The 19,562-nt window shown below is 39.9% G+C and overlaps 1 protein-coding gene across 1 annotated transcript in view; it reads right to left on the bottom strand.

Annotated features, from left to right (window-relative positions):
• Nucleotides 1–19,112, bottom strand: part of LOC100010323 (RNA-binding protein 47-like) — a 108,328-nt gene extending 89,216 nt beyond the window's left edge. The window contains exon 1 of the mRNA XM_056809650.1: nt 19,020–19,112. The gene's annotated coding sequence lies outside the window, so the exon portion shown is untranslated. The remainder of the gene's footprint in view (nt 1–19,019) is intronic.
• Nucleotides 19,113–19,562: the final 450 nt, after the last annotated feature.

Genomic DNA, 19,562 nt, shown 5'->3' with positions numbered 1-19,562 from the left:
TTCTAATTCTTGTTGCTGAGATGTGCTCGAAATATATAGAAATGCTGATGAATTATGAGGGTTTATTTTGTAACCTGCCACTGTGCTAAAGTTGTTGATTATTTCAACTAGCTTTTTGGTTTATTCTCTAGGATTCTTTAAGTAGACCATCATATCATCCGCAAAGAGTGATAACTTGGTCTCCTCCTTGCCTATTTTTATGCCTTCAATTTCTTTTTCTTCTCTAAGTGCTACTGCTAGTGTTTTTAGTACAATGTTAAATAATAGAGGTGATAATAAGCATCCTTGTTTCATTCCTGATCTTATTGGGAATGTATCTACTTTATCCCCATTGCAGATGATGTTAGTTGATGGTTTTAGACATATACTGTTTATTATTTTTAGGAACGACCCTTCTATTCCTAAGCTTTCTAGATTTTTTTTTTATTGGAATGGGTGTTGCATTTTATCAAAGGCTTTTTCTGCATCTTTTGAGATAATCATGTGATTTTTGTCTGTTTGTTTGTTGATGTGGTCAATTATGTGGATGGTTTTCCTAATATTGAACCAGACCTATATTCCTGGTAAAAATCCAACTTGATCATGGTGAATTACCCTCCTGATCACTTGCTGGAGTATTTTTGCTAGTATCCTATTTAAGATTTTTGCATCTATATTCATTAGGGTGATTGGTCTATAGTTTTCTTTCTCTGTTTTTGGCCTGCCTGGCTTTGGAGTCAGGACCATGTTTGTGTCATGAAATGAATTTGGTAGAACTCCCTCTTTATTTATTATGTTAAATAGTTTATATAGTATTGGGATTAGCTGTTTTATGAATGTTTGATAGAATTCACTTCTGAATCCATCAGGCCCTGGGGAATTTTTCATAGGGAGTTCTTTTATAGCCTGTTGGATTTCTGGTTCCGATTTGGGATTATTAAGAATTCAATTTCTTTTTCTGTTAGTCTAGGCAATTTATATTTTTGTAAATGTTGATCCATATCACCTAGATTGGCATATTTATTGCCATATACTTGAGTAAAGTAGTTTTTAATGATTCCCTTAATTTCCTCTGAATTGGAGGTGAGGTCCCCCTTTTCATCTTTAATGCTGTTAATTTGCTTTTCTTCTTTTTTTTTATATTTTATTTGATCATTTCCAAGCATTATTCATTAAAGACATAGATCATTTTCTTTTCCTCTCCCCCCTCCCCCATAGCCGACGCATAAATCCACTGGGCATTACATGTTTTCTTGATTTGAACCCATTGCTATGTTGATAATATTTGCATTAGAGTGTTTATTTAGAGTCTCTCCTCTGTCATGTCCCCTCAACCACTGTATTCAGGCAGTTGCTTTTCCTCAGTATTTCTACTCCCACAGTTTATCCTCTGCTTAGGAATGGTGTTTTTTTTTTCTCCTAGATCCCTGCAAATTGTTCAGGGACATTACACCGCCACTAATGGAGAAGTCCATTACATTCGATTATACCACAGTGTATTAGTCTCTGTGTACAATGTTCTCCTGGTTCTGCTCCTCTCACTCTGCACCACTTCCTAGAGGTTGTTCCAGTCTCCATGGAACTCCTCCACTTTATTATTCCTTTTAGCACAATAGTATTCCATCACCAACATATACTACAATTTGCTCAGCCATTACCCAATTGATGGGCATCCCCTCGTTTTCCAGTTTTTGGCCACCACAAAGAGCGCAGCTATACATATTTTTGTACATGTCTTTTTGTCCATTATCACTTTGGGGTACAGACCCAGCAGTGCTATGGCTGGATCAAAGGGTAGATATTCTTTTGTCACCCTTTGGGAATAGTTCCAAATTGCCCTCCAGAATGGTTGGATCAGTTCACAACTCCACCAGCAATGAATTAATGTCTCTACTTTGCCACATCCCCTCCAGCATTCATTACTTTCCTTTGCTATCATGTTAGCCAATCTGCTAGGTGTGAGGTGGTACCTCAGAGTTGTTTTTATTTGCATCTCTCTGATTATAAGAGATTTAGAACATTTCTTCATGTGCTTATTAATAGTTCTGATTTATTTATCTGAGAACTGCCTATCCATGTCCCTTGCCCATTTATCTATTGAAGAATGGCTTGATTTTTTGTACAGGTGATTTAGCTCTTTATAAATTTGAGTAATTAAACCTTTGTCAGAGGTTTCTATGAAGATTTTTCCCAGTTTGTTGTTTCCCTTCTGATTTTAGTTACATTGGTTTTCTTTGTGAAAAAGCTTTTTAATTTGATGTAGTCAAAATTATTTATTTTACATTTTGTGATTCTTTCTATGTCTTGCTTGGTTTTAAAGTCTTTCCCCTCCCAAAGGTCTGACATGTATACTATTCTGTGTGTACCCAATTTACTTATGGTTTCCTTCTTTATGTTTAAGTCACTCACCCATTTTGAATTTATCTTGGTGTAGGGTGTGAGGTGTTGATCTATTCCTAGTCTCTCCCACACTGTCTTCCAATTTTCCCAGCAGTTTTTATCGAATAGTGGATTTTTGTCCCAAAAGCTGGGATCTTTGGGTTTATCGTATACTGTCTTGCTGAGGTCGCTTTCCCCCAGTCTATTCCACTGATCTTCCTTTCTGTTTCTTAGCCAGTACCAAATTGTTCTGATGACTGCTACTTTGTAATATAGTTTAAGGTCAGTGACTGCAAGGCCCCCCTAATTTGTGGGGTTTTTTTTCATTATTTCCCTGGATATCCTTGATCTTTTGTTGTTCCAAATGAATTTTGTTATGGTTTTTTCTAAATCAGTGAAGAAGTATTTTGGTAGTTCAATGGGTATGGCACTAAATAGATAAATAAGTTTGGGTAGGATGGTCATTTTTATTATATTGGCTCGTCCTATCCATGAGCAGTTAATGTTTTTCTAATTGCTCAAGTCTAGTTTTAGTTGTGTGGAGAGTGTTTTGTAGTTGTGTTCATATAGTTCCTGTGTATGTCACGGGAGGTAGATTCCTAGGTATTTTATTTCGTCTAAGGTGATTTTGAATGGGATTTCTCTTTCTAGTTCTTGCTGCTGAGCTGTGTTGGAGATATTTAGAAAACCTGATGATTTATGTGGGTTTATTTTGTATCCTGCAACTTTGCTAAAGTTGTTGATTATTTCAATTAGCTTTTTGGTTGAATCTCTAGGATTCTTTAAGTAGACCATCATGTCATCTGCAAAGAGCAATAACTTGGTCTCCTCCTTGCCTATTTTTATGCCTTCAATTTCTTTTTCCTCTCTAATTGCTACTGCTAGTGTTTCTAGTACAATGTCAAATAGTAGAGGTGATAATGGGCATCCTTGTTTCACTCCTGATCTTATTGGGAATGCGTCTAGTTTATCCCCATTGCAGATGATATTAGCTGATGGTTTTAGATATATACTGTTTATTATTTTTAGGAACGACCCTTCTATTCCTATGTTTTCTGGTGTTTTTAATAAGAATGGGTGTTGTATTTTATCAAATGCTTTTACTGCGTCTATTGAGATAATCATGTGCTTGTTGCTGTGGTCAATTATGTGGATGGTTTTCCTAATGTTGAACCAGCCCTGCATCCCTGGTATAAATCCTACTTGATCATGGTGGATGACCCTTCTGATCACTTGCTAGAGTCTTTTTGCTAGTATCCTATTTAAGATTTTTGCATCTATATTCATTAGGGAGATTGGTCTATAGTTTTCTTTCTCTGTTTTTGACCTGTCTGGTTTTGGAATCAGTACCATGTTTGTGTCGTAAAAGGAGTTTGGTAGAACTCCCTCTTTGCTTATTATGTCAAATAGTTTGTATAGTATTGGGATTAACTGTTCTCTGAATGTTTGATAGAATTCAATGGTGAATCCATCAGGCCCTGGGGATTTTTTCTTAGGAAGTTCTTTGACGGCCTGTTGGATTTCATTTTCTGATATGGGATTATTTAAGAATTCTATTTCTTCTTCTGTTAGTCTACGCAGTTTGTATTTTTGTATAATTGGGCAAAGTAATTTTTAATGATTCCCTTAATTTCCTCTTCATCGGAGGTGCTGTCCCCCTTTTCATCTTTGATGCTGTTAATTTGACCAGTACTTTGTCTATTTTGTTTGTTTTTTCAAAGTACCAGCTTCTTGTCTTATTTATTAAATCAATAGTTCTATCGCATTCGATTTTTATTAATATCTCCGTTAATTTTTAGGATTTCTAGTTTGGTTTTCTGCTGGGGGGTTTTAACTTGATCGCTTTTGAGTTTTTTCAATTGCATTTCCAATTGATTGATCTCTGCTCTCCCTAGTTTGTTAATATAAGCATTCAGGGATATGAATTTGCCTCTGATTACTGCTTTGGCTGCATCCCAAAAGGTTTGAAAGGATGTCTCCCCATTGTCACTTTCCTCGATGAAATTATTAATTGTTTCTATGATTTCTTCTTTAACTAAACGATTTTGGAGTATCATATTGTTTAATTTCCAATTAGTTTTTGATTTGGTTTTCCATGTACCATTAATAAACATTATTTTTATTGCCTTGTGATCTGAGAAGACTGCATTCATTATTTATGCTTTTCTGGATTTGTGTGCTATGTTTCTTTGACCTAATGTATGGTCAATTTTTGTGAATGTGCCATGTGGTGCTGAGAAGGTGTATTCCTTTTTATCCCTATTTATTTTTCTCCATATGTCTATTAATTCTAATTTTTCTAAGATTTCATTCACTTCTTTTACCTCTTTCTTATTTATTTTATCTAAATTTGATAATGGTTGGTTTAAGTCTCCCACTAATATGGTTTTACTGTCTATTTCTTCCTTCAATTCTCCTAGTTTCTCCATTAGAAATTTGGGTGCTATATTATTTGGTGTATACATGTTGATTAATGATATTTCCTCATTGTCTAAAGTCCCTTTTAACAAAATATAATTACCTTCCCTGTCCCTTTTGATCAGGTCTATTTTTGCTTTGGCTTTATCTGATATCATGATTACCACTCCTGCCTTCTTTCTGTCAGTTGAGGCCCAGAAGGTCTTACTCCATCCTTTAATTCTGACCTTCTGGGTGTCAACCCACCTCATGTGTGTTTCTTGAAGACAACATATGGTAGGGTTTTGGATTCTAATCCATTCTGCTATTCGTCTACGTTTTATGGGTGAGTTCATCCCATTCACGTTCAAAGTTATGACTGTCACTTGTGGACTCCCTGGCATTTTGATATCCTTCCCTAATTCTAACCTTTTCTTCTTCAGCTCTACCTTTTAGTCCAGTGATTTACTTTGAATCAGTCCCCCTTGTCCCCTCCCTTGATGTTTCCCTTTTTAGTCCCTCCCTTTTTGTTCCCTCCCCCTCCCCCCTTGGTTTTCCCTTCTCCCTACCCTTGTTGGGTAAGATAGTATTCAAGATCCCAATGGATATGTATGTTTTCCCCTCTCAGAGTTGATTTCCCTGAGATTAAGGTTTAAGTAAGAAACCCTCTCCTCCTTTCCTTCTTATAGGAGTTTTCTTCCCCTCCCCTTCCCATGTGAATCTTTGCGTGAGAAAGATGATTCTATTTGGTCTTTCTTTACCCCCTATTTATACATTACATTTTCCCCACATGTTAGTATACATAGATTGATATAAATGTAGTCCTTATAGAAGAGAGTTTGAGTAAAAGAAGATAACATTTTTCTCCTTTCCCCTTTCCTTAATATTTACCTTTTCAGGTATTCCTTGCTCTTTGTATTTTTCAGTATCAAACTTTCCACAGAGCTCTGGTCTTTTCTTTGCAAAAAGTTGGAAATCTTCTATTTTGTTGAATGCCCATACTTTCCCTTGGAAGTATATAGTCAGTTTTGCTGGGTAGCTGATTCTTGGTTGAAGACCCAGCTCTCTTGCCTTTCTGAAGATCATGTTCCATGCCTTACGATCATTCAGAGTAGAACTTGCAAGGTCTTGTGTGACCCTGATTGGCATTCCTTTATATCTAAATTGTCTTTTTCTGGCTTCCTGTAGGATTTTTTCTTTTGTTTGAGAGCTTTGGAATTTGGCAATTACATTCCTGGGAGTTGTCTTTTGGGGGTTTAGTGTAGAAGGTATTCTGTGAGCTCTGTCAGTGGCTGTATTACCCCCTTGTTATAGAATCTCTGGGTAATTTTCTTTGATTATATATTGTATCACAATGTCGAATTTGGTGTTTATTTCTGGCTTTTCTGGAAGTCGAATTGTTCTTAAATTATCTCTTCTCCCTCTATTTTCCAGATCTGTCACCTTGTTGGTGAGATATTTTATCTTCTCTTCTAATTTCTTGGTATTTTGGCTTTACTTTATTAATTCTTGCTCTTACACAATCGTTGTCTTCCAGTTGCCTGATTCTGACCTTTAAAGCCTGGTTTTCCTTTTCAGTTTGGTCACACCATTTTTGTAGATGCATGAATTTCTTTTGCATTATTTCCCACTTTTCCTCCCAGAAGGCTTCCATCTTTTTGGTCATTTCTGATTCAAATTCTTCATGGGTTTGTGGAGAGTTTCCATTTCCTTTGGAAGGTTTCGGAGCATTTTCTTGTGTATCGTCTTCTATCTCCTCTGTATTTTGGCTCCATAGAATGTGTCCATAGTCTCCCCTTTCTTCTTATTTTTCTTGAGATTTTGGAGCTTCTGTGCTTCTGTCGAGTTTGCCATCTCTGAATGGGGAGGGTTAGCTTTTCTTATCTCTGTCTGGTGTTCAGAGGTTTTAGTCCTGGGCAGATGGTCCGTTCTATGAGCTTTCCCTGGGTTGAACTGAGTATGCCTTAAGGCAGTGACTTTCACTGGAACTGGAATGGAAGGATCCGGCCAGGGGGTTACATTCGCCCCCGGCTCTCTCTCTTTCCCTGCTGTTTGGGTGCCCCCTCCACTGGGACGGGCTGCTTTCCGGAAGTTACCTTCAAAATAGCTGGCCCTGAGGCTGTCTTGCCTCCCAGAAGGTTACTGTTGTTTCAGACGACCCTGCTCTCTGAGGGGGGACGGGCCGCGGCTTCCCAGAGCTCCGAGGGCAGTGACTTGCACTGAGACTCCAGTAGAAGGATCTGGCCTGTGAGGCTGTCTTGCAGGCCCTGAGGGTTACTGTTGTTTCAGACAACCCTGCTCTCTGAGGGGGGAGGGGCTGCGGCTTTCTGGAGCTCTGAGGGCAGTGACTTTCCCTGGAAATTGGAATGGAAAGATCTGACCAGGGGCTTACAATCTCGGGTCTAAGTTTCCCTCTGTAGCCTTGGACTCGGTGCTCCTACCCCTTACGTCCAAGTGATCTCGGGTTCTGGCTTTTGAGGGGAGCCGTACCTTTTGATCCAGGTCCAGGAGGATTCCCAGGGACTATGTTGTTGATCGTTTTAAATTTCGGCGCCCTAGGAGCATACAGTTTCAGATTGGTAGGGAAGGGTTTCCGGAGATCTGAACTTTAGCTTTCTCTAAGCCGCCATCTTGACCGGAAGTCTATTTTGTCTCTTTTTTAAAAGTACTAGCTTCTTGTCTTGTTTATTAGTACAATACTTCTATCACTTTCAATTTTATTAATTTGTCCCTTAATTTTTAGGATCTCTAGTTTGGTTTTCTTCTAAGGGTTTTTAATTTGTTCACTTTCAAGTTTTTTGATTTGCATTTCCAATTCATTGATCTCTGCCCTCCCTAATTTGTTAATATATGCACTCAGGGTTATGAATTTTCCTCTGAATACTGCTTTGGCTGCATCCCATAAGGTTTGAAAAGATGTCTCTCCATTGTCATTTTCCTCAATGAAATTATTGTTTCTATGATTTTTTCTCTAACCAATTTTGGAGTATATTATTTAATTTCCAATTAATTTTTGATTTGGCTCTCCATGTACCCTTACTGATCCTTATTTTTATTGCCTTATGATCTGAAAAGGTTGCATTTGTATGCCATGTTTCTGTGACTTAGTGTATGGTCAATCTTTGTGAATGTGCCATGTGGTGCTGAAAAGAAGGTGTATTCCTTTTTGTCCCTATTTATTTTTCTCCATATGTCTATTAACTCTACTTTTTCTAAGATTTCATTCACATCTTTTACCTCTCATTTATTTTTTATTTGATTTGTCTAAATTTGATAGTGGTGGGTTCAAGTCTCCCACTAATATGGTTTTACTGTCTATTTCCTCCTTCAATTCTCCTAGTTTCTCCATTAGAAATTTGGGTGCTATACTATTTGGTGTATACATGTTGATTGGTGATAGGTCCTTGTTGGCTATACTCCCTTTTAACAGAACATATTTACCTTCCCTATCCCTTTTAATCTGGTCTATTTTTGCTTTGACTTTGTCAGATATCATGATTGCAACTCCTGCCTTCTTGCTATCAGTTGAGGCCCCAAAGATCTTACTCCATCCTTTAATTCTAACCTTGTGAGTATCAACCCACCTCATATGTGTTTCTTGAAGACAACAAATGGTAGGGTTTTGGGTTCTAATCCAATCTGCTATTTGTCTACGTTTTATGGGTGAGTTCATCCCATTCACGTTCAAAGTTATGACTGTCACTGGTGGATTCCCTGGCATTTTGATAGCCTCCCCTAATTCTGACATTTCTTCTTTAGCTATAACCTTTTAAACCAGTGATTTACTTTAGAACAGTCCCCCTAGTTCCTTTGATATGCTTCCCTTTCTAGCCCCTCCCTTTTTTGTTCCCTTCCCTTCCCCCCCTCTCCTTCCCTCCCTTTTTATACCCCCTCCCCTCCCCCTCCTTAATTTCCCCTTCTCTCTTTCCTTTTTGGATAAGATAGAATTCAAGATCCCAATGGATCTAGATGTTCTTCCCTCTCAGAGTTGATTTCACTGAGAGTAAGGTTTAAGTAATACAACTTCGCACTCTCTTCCTCTCCTTCTCATATAAGAATTCTTCCCCTCCCCTTCCCATGTGTATCTTTGTGTGGGAAAAATTATTCTATTTAGGTTTTTTCCCCTCTATTTCTTGAAGTAAATCTTCTACCAACACTGATCCCCACCTCCCTTTTTTCTTTCCTTCCCCCCCTTTCGCCAAATCGTGTTGATGTCCCAATCTTTCCCTATGCATGATTCTTCTAACTACTCTAATGATTCATACAATTTTTGAGGGTTACACATTACATTTTCCCCACATATCAATATATATGTATATGTATATGTATATAATTTGATATAAATGTAGTCCTTATAGAAGAGAGTTTGAATGAAAGAAAAAGATATGATTTTTCTCCTTTTCCCTTTCTTTCATATTTACCTTTTCATGTTCTCTTGCTCTCTGTGTTTGGATGTCAAATTTTCCACTAAGTTCTGGTCTTTTCTTAGCAAATACTTGGAAATCAGTTTTTATGGTTAGTTGATTCTTGGTTGGAGACCCAGCTCTCTTGCCTTTCTAAATATCATGTTTCATGCTTTGTTGTCTCTTAGCGTGTTTGTTTTTAAGTAATGTGTGATCCTTACGGGGCCTCCTCTATATCGGAATCTCCTCTTCTTGGATTCTTGTAAGATTTTCTCCTTAGCTTGGAAGCTCTTGGATTTGGCGATTACATTCCTGGTGGTTGTCTTTTGGGGATTTAGTGTAGAAGGTGTTCTATGAACCCTTTCTATTTCTATTTTCCCCATTGCTCAAGAACATTTGGGCAATTCACTTCTATAATCTCCTGTAGTATGGTATCAAAGTTTTTGTTTATCTCTGATTTTTCAGGCATACCAATGATTCTTAAGTTTTCTCTCCTTCCTCTGTTTTCCTCGTCTGTCACCTTGTCAGTGAGATATTTTATGTTTCCTTTTAATTCATTAATTTTTTGACTTCACTTTATTAATTCTTACTGTTTTGCAAGATCACTATCTTCCAGTTGCTTAATTCTGGTCTTTAGGGACTGGTTTTGCTTTTAATCTTGGTTTGCCCTTCTGTTAGAGGCTTCCAGCTCTTTCTCCAATTGTGAGGTCTTGTCTGTCAGGCTGCTGACGTCTTTTTTAATTTTTTCCCCCTTTTTTTGCCAGAAGGTTTCCATCTTTTAGATAAGCTCCAATTTGAGTTCTTCCAGAGCTTGTGGATAATTTCCATTTGGGGGGGGGCAAGTTTTGATTTTGTTTGAATATCATCCTCTTTCTCTTCTCTCCCTTGGGTATTCCCCCCCATAAAAGTTTTCAATAGTCACTTTTTTCTCTTTCTTCTTGGAGGGTTGATTTTGATCAGTGTGAGCCATCCCTTTAGTGGTTTTTTTCTCTGTTCCTTTTTGGTCCGAGGTCTGGGTGATTTGGACGGGTTTTCTGTGGATTTAATTTGCCTCAGACTAGTTCTTCCCAGCCTCCGCGGTTTGTTAGCACGCCCACCCCCATACTCTGTGGTCTCTTCTCACCGGTGTGCAGGAATCAACTGTAAAACCGCTCTGAGGGGTGGATCTCTGGTAGTCTCTGTCAATTTCCAGGGAGCCTGTCATGCCACCCCTTCACTACAGAGAGGAGCAGCGCTTCTGCCTTAGGCAGGTTCTACACTTTCTCGAGACTCCACACCTTTCCCAGTTTCCAGGGCCCCACGGTCTGAGTGCTCTCTAGTGAGCAGGGTTCTCCAGTGAAGCCGCCCTGAGAGGTCGTTCCCTAGAAGTCTTTAGATCCCAAGGACCCTGGTGTGCTCCCCCAGACAGAGACATTCTTCACTTGCTGTCCCGGTGAGTGCTCTGAGCCCCTATTCTGGTTCTATGGGGGAGGAGAGGGAAGGGGAGCTCACTTTATGTTTTTGTGAAAGCCTTTCCACCTTCTTATAGTGCAGCAATGTTCAAACCCCATATACCTTCGTTTCTCTGGGGTACTGGAGAGTCCCTCCATTCTTCCAAAGATGATTTTTATGCTCTTTTGAGGTATTCTATTTCGTTTGGTGCTGGGGAGAGGAAGCGATTTGCTTCTAGATTGCAGCCATGTTTACCAGAAGTCACCCAGCACTTTTTTTCAAATAACTCTGGTTAACAATATGGCCCCCCAGGACTCCAGAGGCCTCATGATGACAAAAGAGGGACCAGACCTACAGAAAGGACAGGGCACTTCCGGTTAAGATGGCGGCTTAGAGAAAGCTAAAGTTCAGATCTCCGGAAAACCCTTCCCGACCGATCTCAAACTATAAGCTCCTAAGGCGCCGAAATTCAAAACGATCAACAGCACAGACCCTGGGAACCCTCCTCCTGGACCTGGACCCAGTTCAAAAGGTACCACTTCCCTCAAAAGCCAGAACCCGAGATCACTCGGACCTCAGGGGTAGGAGCGCAGAGTCCAAGGCTCCAGGAAGCCGCAGCCCGCCCGGCTCAGAGAGCAGGGTCCTCAGAACAACAACCCTCAGGGCCTTCTACCTGAGTCCCAGTGAAAGTTACTGCCTGGGGCTCCCCCTGCAGAGAGCTGGTCGAAACAACAGCAACCCTCAGGGTGGGCAAGACAGCCTCACTGGCTGGATGCTGCTATCCAAGTCTCAGTGAAAGTCCCTGCCCTCGGAGCTTGGGGAAGCTGCAGCCCATCCCCCCACAGGCCGACGAAACAGCCTCACGGCCAGTGATTCTGAAGGCAACTTCCGGAAAGCAAGCCGGGGGAAGAGTGTGGCCTCGTGGTCCGACCCTTCCATTCCAGTTCCAGTGAGGCATATTCAGTTTAACCCAGGGAAAGCTCATAGAACCAACATCTGCCCAGGACTAAAGCCTCTGAACACCAGACAGAGATAAGAAAAGCTAATCCTCCACATTCAGAGATGGCAAACTCCACAGAAGCACAGAAGCCCCAAAATACCAAGAAAAATAAGAAGAAAGGGGCGACTTTGGACACATTCTATGGAGCCAAAATACAAAATACAGAGCAGATAGAAGAAGATATACAAGAAAATGCTCCAAAATCTTCCAAAGGAAATAGAAACTCTCCACAAACCCATGAAGAATTTGAATCATAAATGACCAAAAAGATGGAAGCCCTCTGGGAGGAAAAGTGGGAAATAATGCAAAAGAAATTCACGCATCTACAAAACCAGTTTGACCAAACTGTAAAAGAAAACCAGGCTTTAAAGCAAGAACTAATAAAGCAAAGCCAAAACACCAAGAAATTAGAAGAGAACATAAAATATCTCACCGACAAGGTGATAGATCTGGAAAATAGAGGGAGAAGAGAGAATTTAAGAATAATTGGACTCCCAGAAAAGCCAGAAATAAACACCAAACTGGACATGGTGATACAAGATATAATCAAAGAAAATTGCCCAGAGATTCTAGAACAAAGGGGCAATACAGCCACTGACAGAGCTCACAGAACACCTTCTACACTAAACCCCCAAAAGACAACTCCCAGGAATGTAATTGCCAAATTCCAAAGCTCTCAAACAAAAGAAAAAATCCTACAGGAAGCCAGAAAAAGACAATTTAGATATAAAGGAATGCCAATCAGGGTCACACAAGACCTTGCAAGTTCTACTCTGAATGATCGTAAGGCATGGAACATGATCTTCAGAAAGGCAAGAGAGCTGGGTCTCCAACCAAGAATCAGCTACCCAGCAAAACTGACTATATACTTCCAAGGGAAAGTATGGGCATTCAACAAAATAGAAGACTTCCAACTTTTTGCAAAGAAAAGACCAGAGCTCTGTGGAAAGTTTGATACCGAAAATCAAAGAGCAAGGAATACCTGAAAAGGTAAATATTAAGGAAAGGGGAAAAATGTTATCTTCTTCTTTTACTCAAACTCTCATCTATAAGGACTACATTTATATCAATCTATGTATACTAACATGTGGGGAAAATGTAATGTATAAATAGGGGGTAAAGAAAGACCAAATAGAATAATGGTTCTCACACAAAGATTCACATGGGAAGGGGAGGGGAAGAAAACTCCTATAAGAAGGAGAGGAAGAGAGGGGGGGGTTTACTTAAATCTCAATCTCAGGGAAATCAACTCTGAGAGGGAAAAACATCCAGATCCATTGGGATCTTGAATTCTATCTTACCCAACAAGGGTAAGGAGAAGGGAAAACCAAGGGGGGGAGGGGGAGAGGGAGAACAAAAAGGGAGGGAAAGAGAGGGGGGAGGGGGAGGGAAGAAAAAGGGAGGGACTAAAAAGGGAAACATCAAGGGAGGGGACAAGGGGGACTGATTCAAAGTAAATCACTGGACTAAAAGGTAGAGCCGAAGAAGAAAAGGTTAGAATTAGGGAAGGATATCAAAATGCCAGGGAGTCCACAAATGACAATCATAACTTTGAACGTGAATGGGATGAACTCACCCATAAAACGTAGACGAATAGCAGAATGGATTAGAATCCAAAACCCTACCATATGTTGTCTTCAAGAAACACACATGAGGCGGGTTGACACCCAGAAGGTCAGAATTAAAGGATGGAGTAAGACCTTCTGGGCCTCAACTCATAGAAAGAAGGCAGGAGTGGTAATCATGATATCTGATAAAGCCAATGCAAAAATAGACCTGATCAAAAGGGATAGGGAAGGTAATTATATTTTGTTAAAAGGGACTCTAGACAACGAGGAAATATCATTAAACAACATGTATGCACCAAATAATATAGCACCCAAATTTCTAATGGAGAAACTAGGAGAATTGAAGGAAGAAATAGACAATAAAACCATACTAGTGGGAGACTTAAATACGAAAGAGGTAAAAGAAGTGAATGAAATCTTAGAAAAATTAGAATTAATAGACATATGGAGAAAAATAAATAGGGATAAAAAGGAATACACCTTCTTCTCAGCACCACATGGCACATTCACAAAAATTGACCATACATTAGGTCACAGAAACATAGCAGAAATAATGAATGCAGCCTTCTCAGATCACAAGGCAATAAAAATAATGATTAGTAATGGTACATGGAAAACCAAATCTAAAACCAATTGGAAATTAAACAATATGATACTCCAAAACCGTTTAGTTAAAGAAGAAATCTTAGAAACAATTAATAATTTCATCGAGAAAAATGACAATGGCGAAACATCCTTTCAAACCTTTTGGGATGCAGCCAAAGCGGTAATCAGAGGCAAATTCATATCCCTGAATGCTTATATTAACAAACAAGGGAGAGCAGAGATCAATCAATTGGAAATGCAATTGAAAAAACTCAAAAGCGATCAAATTTAAAACCCCCAGCAGAAAACCAAATTAGAAATCCTAAAAATTAAGGGAGAAATTAATAAAATCGAAAGTGATAGAACTATTGATTTAATAAATAAGACAAGAAGCTGGTACTTTGAAAAAACAAACAAAATAGACAAAGTACTGGTCAATCTAATTAAAAAAAGGAAGGAAGAAAAGCAAATTCACAGCATTAAAGATGAAAAGGGGGACAGCACCTCCAATGAGGAGGAAATTAAGGCAATCATTAGAAATTACTTTGCCCAATTATATGGCAATAAATACACCAATTTAGGAGAAATGGATGAATATATACAAAAATACAAACTCCCTAGACTAACAGAAGAGGAAATAGAATTCTTAAATAATCCCATAACAGAAATTGAAATCCATCAAGCCATCAAAGAACTTCCTAAGAAAAAATCCCCAGGGCCTGATGGATTCACCAGTGAATTCTATCAAACATTCAGAGAACAGTTAATCCCAATACTATACAAACTATTTGACATAATAAGCAAAGAGGGAGTTCTACCAAACTCCTTTTACGACACAAACATGGTACTGATTCCAAAACCAGGCAGGTCAAAAACAGAGAAAGAAAACTATAGGCCAATCTCCCTAATGAATATAGATGCAAAAATCTTAAATAGGATACTAGCAAAAAGACTCCAGCAAGTGATCAGAAGGATCATTCACCATGATCAAGTAGGATTCATACCAGGGATGCAGGGCTGGTTCAACATTAGGAAAACCATCCACATAATTGACCACATCAACAAGCAAACTAGCAAGAACCACATGATTATCTCAATAGATGCAGAAAAAGCCTTTGATAAAATACAACACCCATACCTATTAAAAACACTAGAAAGCATAGGAATAGAAGGGTCATTCCTAAAAATAATAAACAGTATATATCTAAAACCAACAGCTAATATCATCTGCAATGGGGATAAACTAGATGCATTCCCAATAAGATCAGGAGTGAAACAAGGATGCCCATTATCACCTCTACTATTTGACATTGTACTAGAAACACTAGCAGTAGCAATTAGAGAAGATAAAGGAATTGAAGGCATCAAAATAGGCAAGGAGGAGACCAAGTTATCACTCTTTGCGGATGACATGATGGTCTACTTAAAGAATCCTAGAGATTCAACCAAAAAGCTAATTGAAATAATCAACAACTTTAGCAAAGTTGCAGGATACAAAATAAACCCACATAAATCATCAGCTTTTCTATATATCTCCAACACAGCTCAGCAGCAAGAACTAGAAAGAGAAATCCCATTCAAAATCACCTCAGACAAAATAAAATACCTAGGAATCTACCTCCCAAGACAAACACAGGAACTATATGAACACAACTACAAAACACTCGCCACACAACTAAAACTAGACTTGAACAAATGGAAAAACATTAACTGCTCATGGATAGGACGAGCCAATATAATAAAAATGACCATCCTACCCAAACTTATTTATCTATTTAGTGCCATACCCATTGAACTACCAAAATACTTCTTCACTGATTTAGAAAAAACCATAACAAAGTTCATTTGGAAGAACAAAAGATCAAGGATATCCAGGGAAATAATGAAAAAAAACACATATGATGGGGGCCTTGCAGTCCCTGACCTAAAACTATATTACAAAGCAGCAGTCATCAAAACAATTTGGTACTGGCTAAGAAACAGAAAGGAAGATCAGTGGAATAGACTGGGGGAAAGCGACCTCAGCAAGACAGTATACGATAAACCCAAAGATCCCAGCTTTGGGGACAAAAATCCACTATTCGATAAAAACTGCTGGGAAAATTGGAAGACAGTGTGGGAGAGACTAGGAATAGATCAACACCTCACACCCTACACCAAGATAAATTCAAAATGGGTGAGTGACTTAAACATAAAGAAGGAAACCATAAGTAAATTGGGTAAACACAGAATAGTATACATTTCAGACCTTTGGGAGGGGAAAGACTTTAAAACCAAGCAAGATATAGAAAGAATCACAAAATGTAAAATAAATAATTTTGACTACATCAAACTAAAAAGCTTTTGTACAAACAAAACCAATATAACTAAAATCAGAAGGGAAACAACAAATTGGGAAAAAATCTTCATAGAAACCTCTGACAAAGGTTTAATTACTCATATTTATAATGAGCTAAATCAATTGTACAAAAAATCAAGCCATTCTCCAATTGATAAATGGGCAAGGGAAATGGATAGGCAGTTCTCAGATAAAGAAATCAAAATTATTAACAAGCACATGAAGAAGTGTTCTACATCTCTTATAATCAAAGAGATGCAAATCAAAACAACTCTGAGGTATCACCTCACACCTAGCAGATTGGCTAACATAACAACAAAGGAAAGTAATGAATGCTGGAGGGGATGTGGCAAAGCAGGGACATTAATTCATTGCTGGTGGAGTTGTGAACTGATCCAACCATTCTGGAGGGCAATTTGGAACTATGCCCAAAGGGCGACAAAAGAATATCTACCCTTTGACCCAGCCATAGCACTGCTGGGTCTGTACCCCAAAGAGATAATGGACACAAAGACTTGTACAAAAATATTCATAGCTGCGCTCTTTGTGGTGGCCCAAAACTGGAAAACGAGGGGATGCCCATCAATTGGGGAATGGCTGAACAAACTGTGGTATATGTTGGTGATGGAGTACTATTGTGCTAAAAGGAATAATAAAGTGGAGAAGTTCCATGGAGACTGGAACAACCTCCAGGAAGTGATGCAGAGCGAGAGGAGCAGAACCAGGAGAACATTGTACACAGAGACTAATACACTGTGGTATAATCGAACGTAATGGACTTCTCCATTAGTGGCGGTGTAATGTCCCTGAACAACTTGCAGGGATCCAGGAGAAAAAAACACCATTCATAAGCAAAGGATAAACTATGGGAGTGGAAACACCGAGAAAAAGCAACTGCCTGAATACAGAGGTTGAGGGGACATGACAGAGGATAGACTCTAAATGAACACTCTAATGCAAATACTATCAACAAAGCAATGGGTTCAAATCAAGAAAACATCTAATGCCCAGTGGACTTACGCGTCGGCTATGGGGGGTAGAGGGGAGGAAAAGAAAATGATCTATGTCTTTAATGAATAATGCATGGAAATGATCAAATAAAATATATTAAAAAAAAAAAAAGAAAGGACAGGGCTTTGGGCCTGGCCAGTGAGGTTGTGCTTAAGGATGCCCATGTGTCATGAGGGCTTTGTCTTTCTGATGAGATGGGGAAAGCAAAAGGGAGAGAATACATGCATGCCAATTGGAAAAAGCAATATTTAGCAAAAATGTTAAAAAGGGAAGGGAAGGACAATTATTAAATTTCATGAAAAATTAAAATGAAAAAAGACAAGAGCGGAAGAGGAGGTGGAACCTGAGAAAGAGGCATGAGAGGAAGTGGGGCTTTGGCTATTCCTCTGTACTGGGGGCAGGGAGAGGACTTTCACCAGCTTTGGAGGCTGGGGAATTTGGCAACTGAACAGCCCACTTATCCAGTTCTGACCTCTCTGTATATGCCCAGTCTGGCATCTCCAACTGTCTGTTGGACACCTTCAATTGTATATTCTTTAGGCGGCTTGGCCTCAGTGTGTTCAACTCTAAACTCATTAACTTGACCACCCCCTCAGCCATCCCCCTTTCCTAACTTCTTGCTACTGCCAAGGGCAGCTTCCTGCTGTCAACATTCTCCCAGCCAGCCAGGCTTCTCACACTCTCTCACTTCCTCATGCCCAAACTGTTGCCCAAGGTTTGTCCATTACCCCTCCCTGATATCTTTCAACTATGCTTCGTTCTCTCCTCTAGGACGGACAACACCCTGGTGCAGCCCTGAATGCCCTCCTCACAGCTGGGCTACTTCCATAGACTGCCCTCCCTGACTGCAGCCTCTCTTCTCCAGTTGTTCCTGCTCTCCGCTATCTTGCTAAAGAGCACACCCTCCCCCGTACTCTCAATCACCCCCAAGACCAAATATAAAATCCACTGTTTGCAGTGAAAGCTCTTCATATCCAGTCCTCCCCACCTCTCTATCCTTATTCCACCTGACATTCAACTGCCATGGACTGTGACATCCTCTGACACTCACCTCCTGCTGACTCCTCACACAAGACAGGGAATCTTCCCACTGTGGTCCTCGTAATACTTGTCCCTCAACACTGGATACTTCCTTCTCCTAGCGTTCCCGGCTTCCTTTAAGCCCCGAAGGTCCAGCTTCTGTAGGAATCCTTTCCTCATCCCTCTAAGCTTTAGTGTACTCATCTGTTGGTGATTTCCAGTTCACCTTGCCTATAGATTTCTGGTGCAGAGCTATTTGTAGGCTGTCTCCCTAACTAGACGCTTGGCTCCTTGCAAACAAGGATTGCTTTTTGCCTTTCTTTTTAGCCTCATCAGCACTATGAAACCGATTGTCAACCCTCAATAATGGAGTAAACCAAGATTCCAGCAGAGGAAGATAAGAAAGTTGCATGGAGGACGATTCGCCCTGGTCATCAGAGGATTTGTGTGAGTGTACATTCAAAGGGTACTGTTGTTTAATTTGTATTTCATTGAACCAACACAAATATATCCTAATACTTATAGTCTCGCCACCATTTTTCAAGTGATAAAACTAAACTCTGAAATTTGAGAACCTGCTAGTTAATGGTTCTTGTGAAAATTGAGATACACTCCCTATATTCCTCAAATACTGCCCACCTTGAAACAGTGCAAGAGGTGTGAACACCTGGTGTGGAATTGGGGCTATAGAAGCCAGAGCAAGCTGGGCACCTCACAGGAGAATGGTCCTCCCTGAGTCATCTGCCCATCCTTCCTTCAGGGCTAACAAGGACACTGCCCTCTCTCCCCACAGCCTCAGGTTCTCTGTCTTCTACCTGGCCTGGTAAGTTCCCCTCTTGTCTTCTGGATTCCTCCCAGCATCTCTCCTGTGTAATTGTTCCCACAACCTTATCCCATCAAAGACTCACGTGTGGCTCCTGGCTCCCGTTCTGGCAGTAGCTTCAATGGCTGCCTGGGGACCTCCTGGCAATCCTTGGAGTCTCCAGAACTTCTTCCCCACCTAGGGAAGAAGGGAGAAACATCTTTCAGTAGCTCCTCCCTGTCCCATGTGCCAGTCAACTCCTTTTTTCCTTTTCTTTCTTTGAAGCCCTTCCCTTCTGTCTTAGAGTCCATACTGTGGAGCAGTTCCAAGGCAGAAGAGAGGTAAGGGATAAGTGATGGAGGTTATAACTGACTTGTCTAGGAAGCATCTGAAGCCATATTTGAACACAGAACCTCCTGTCTCAGGGTCTGGATGCCTGTACCAACCCCCCAATCCTTTCTTAAGGGTCCTCCCTGAAAGAGACACTCAAAGGGTCAAGTGAGAAAGTGTAGTTCTTAGCAGGGCCCAGATTCTGATTTCAGCTTTTAGGAACATGACATTCTAAAGAGCTGTTTCCATCTGACTGTTTGAGGACTTCCCCTTCCTGCCTGGAGGCCACATCCTAAGGCTCTTCCCCTTTGGGGCCCCA

This window comes from Monodelphis domestica, chromosome X (assembly GCF_027887165.1).
Source record: "Monodelphis domestica isolate mMonDom1 chromosome X, mMonDom1.pri, whole genome shotgun sequence".
NCBI lineage: Eukaryota > Metazoa > Chordata > Mammalia > Didelphimorphia > Didelphidae > Monodelphis > Monodelphis domestica.
This window is presented reverse-complemented; position numbering and strand designations above follow the sequence as displayed.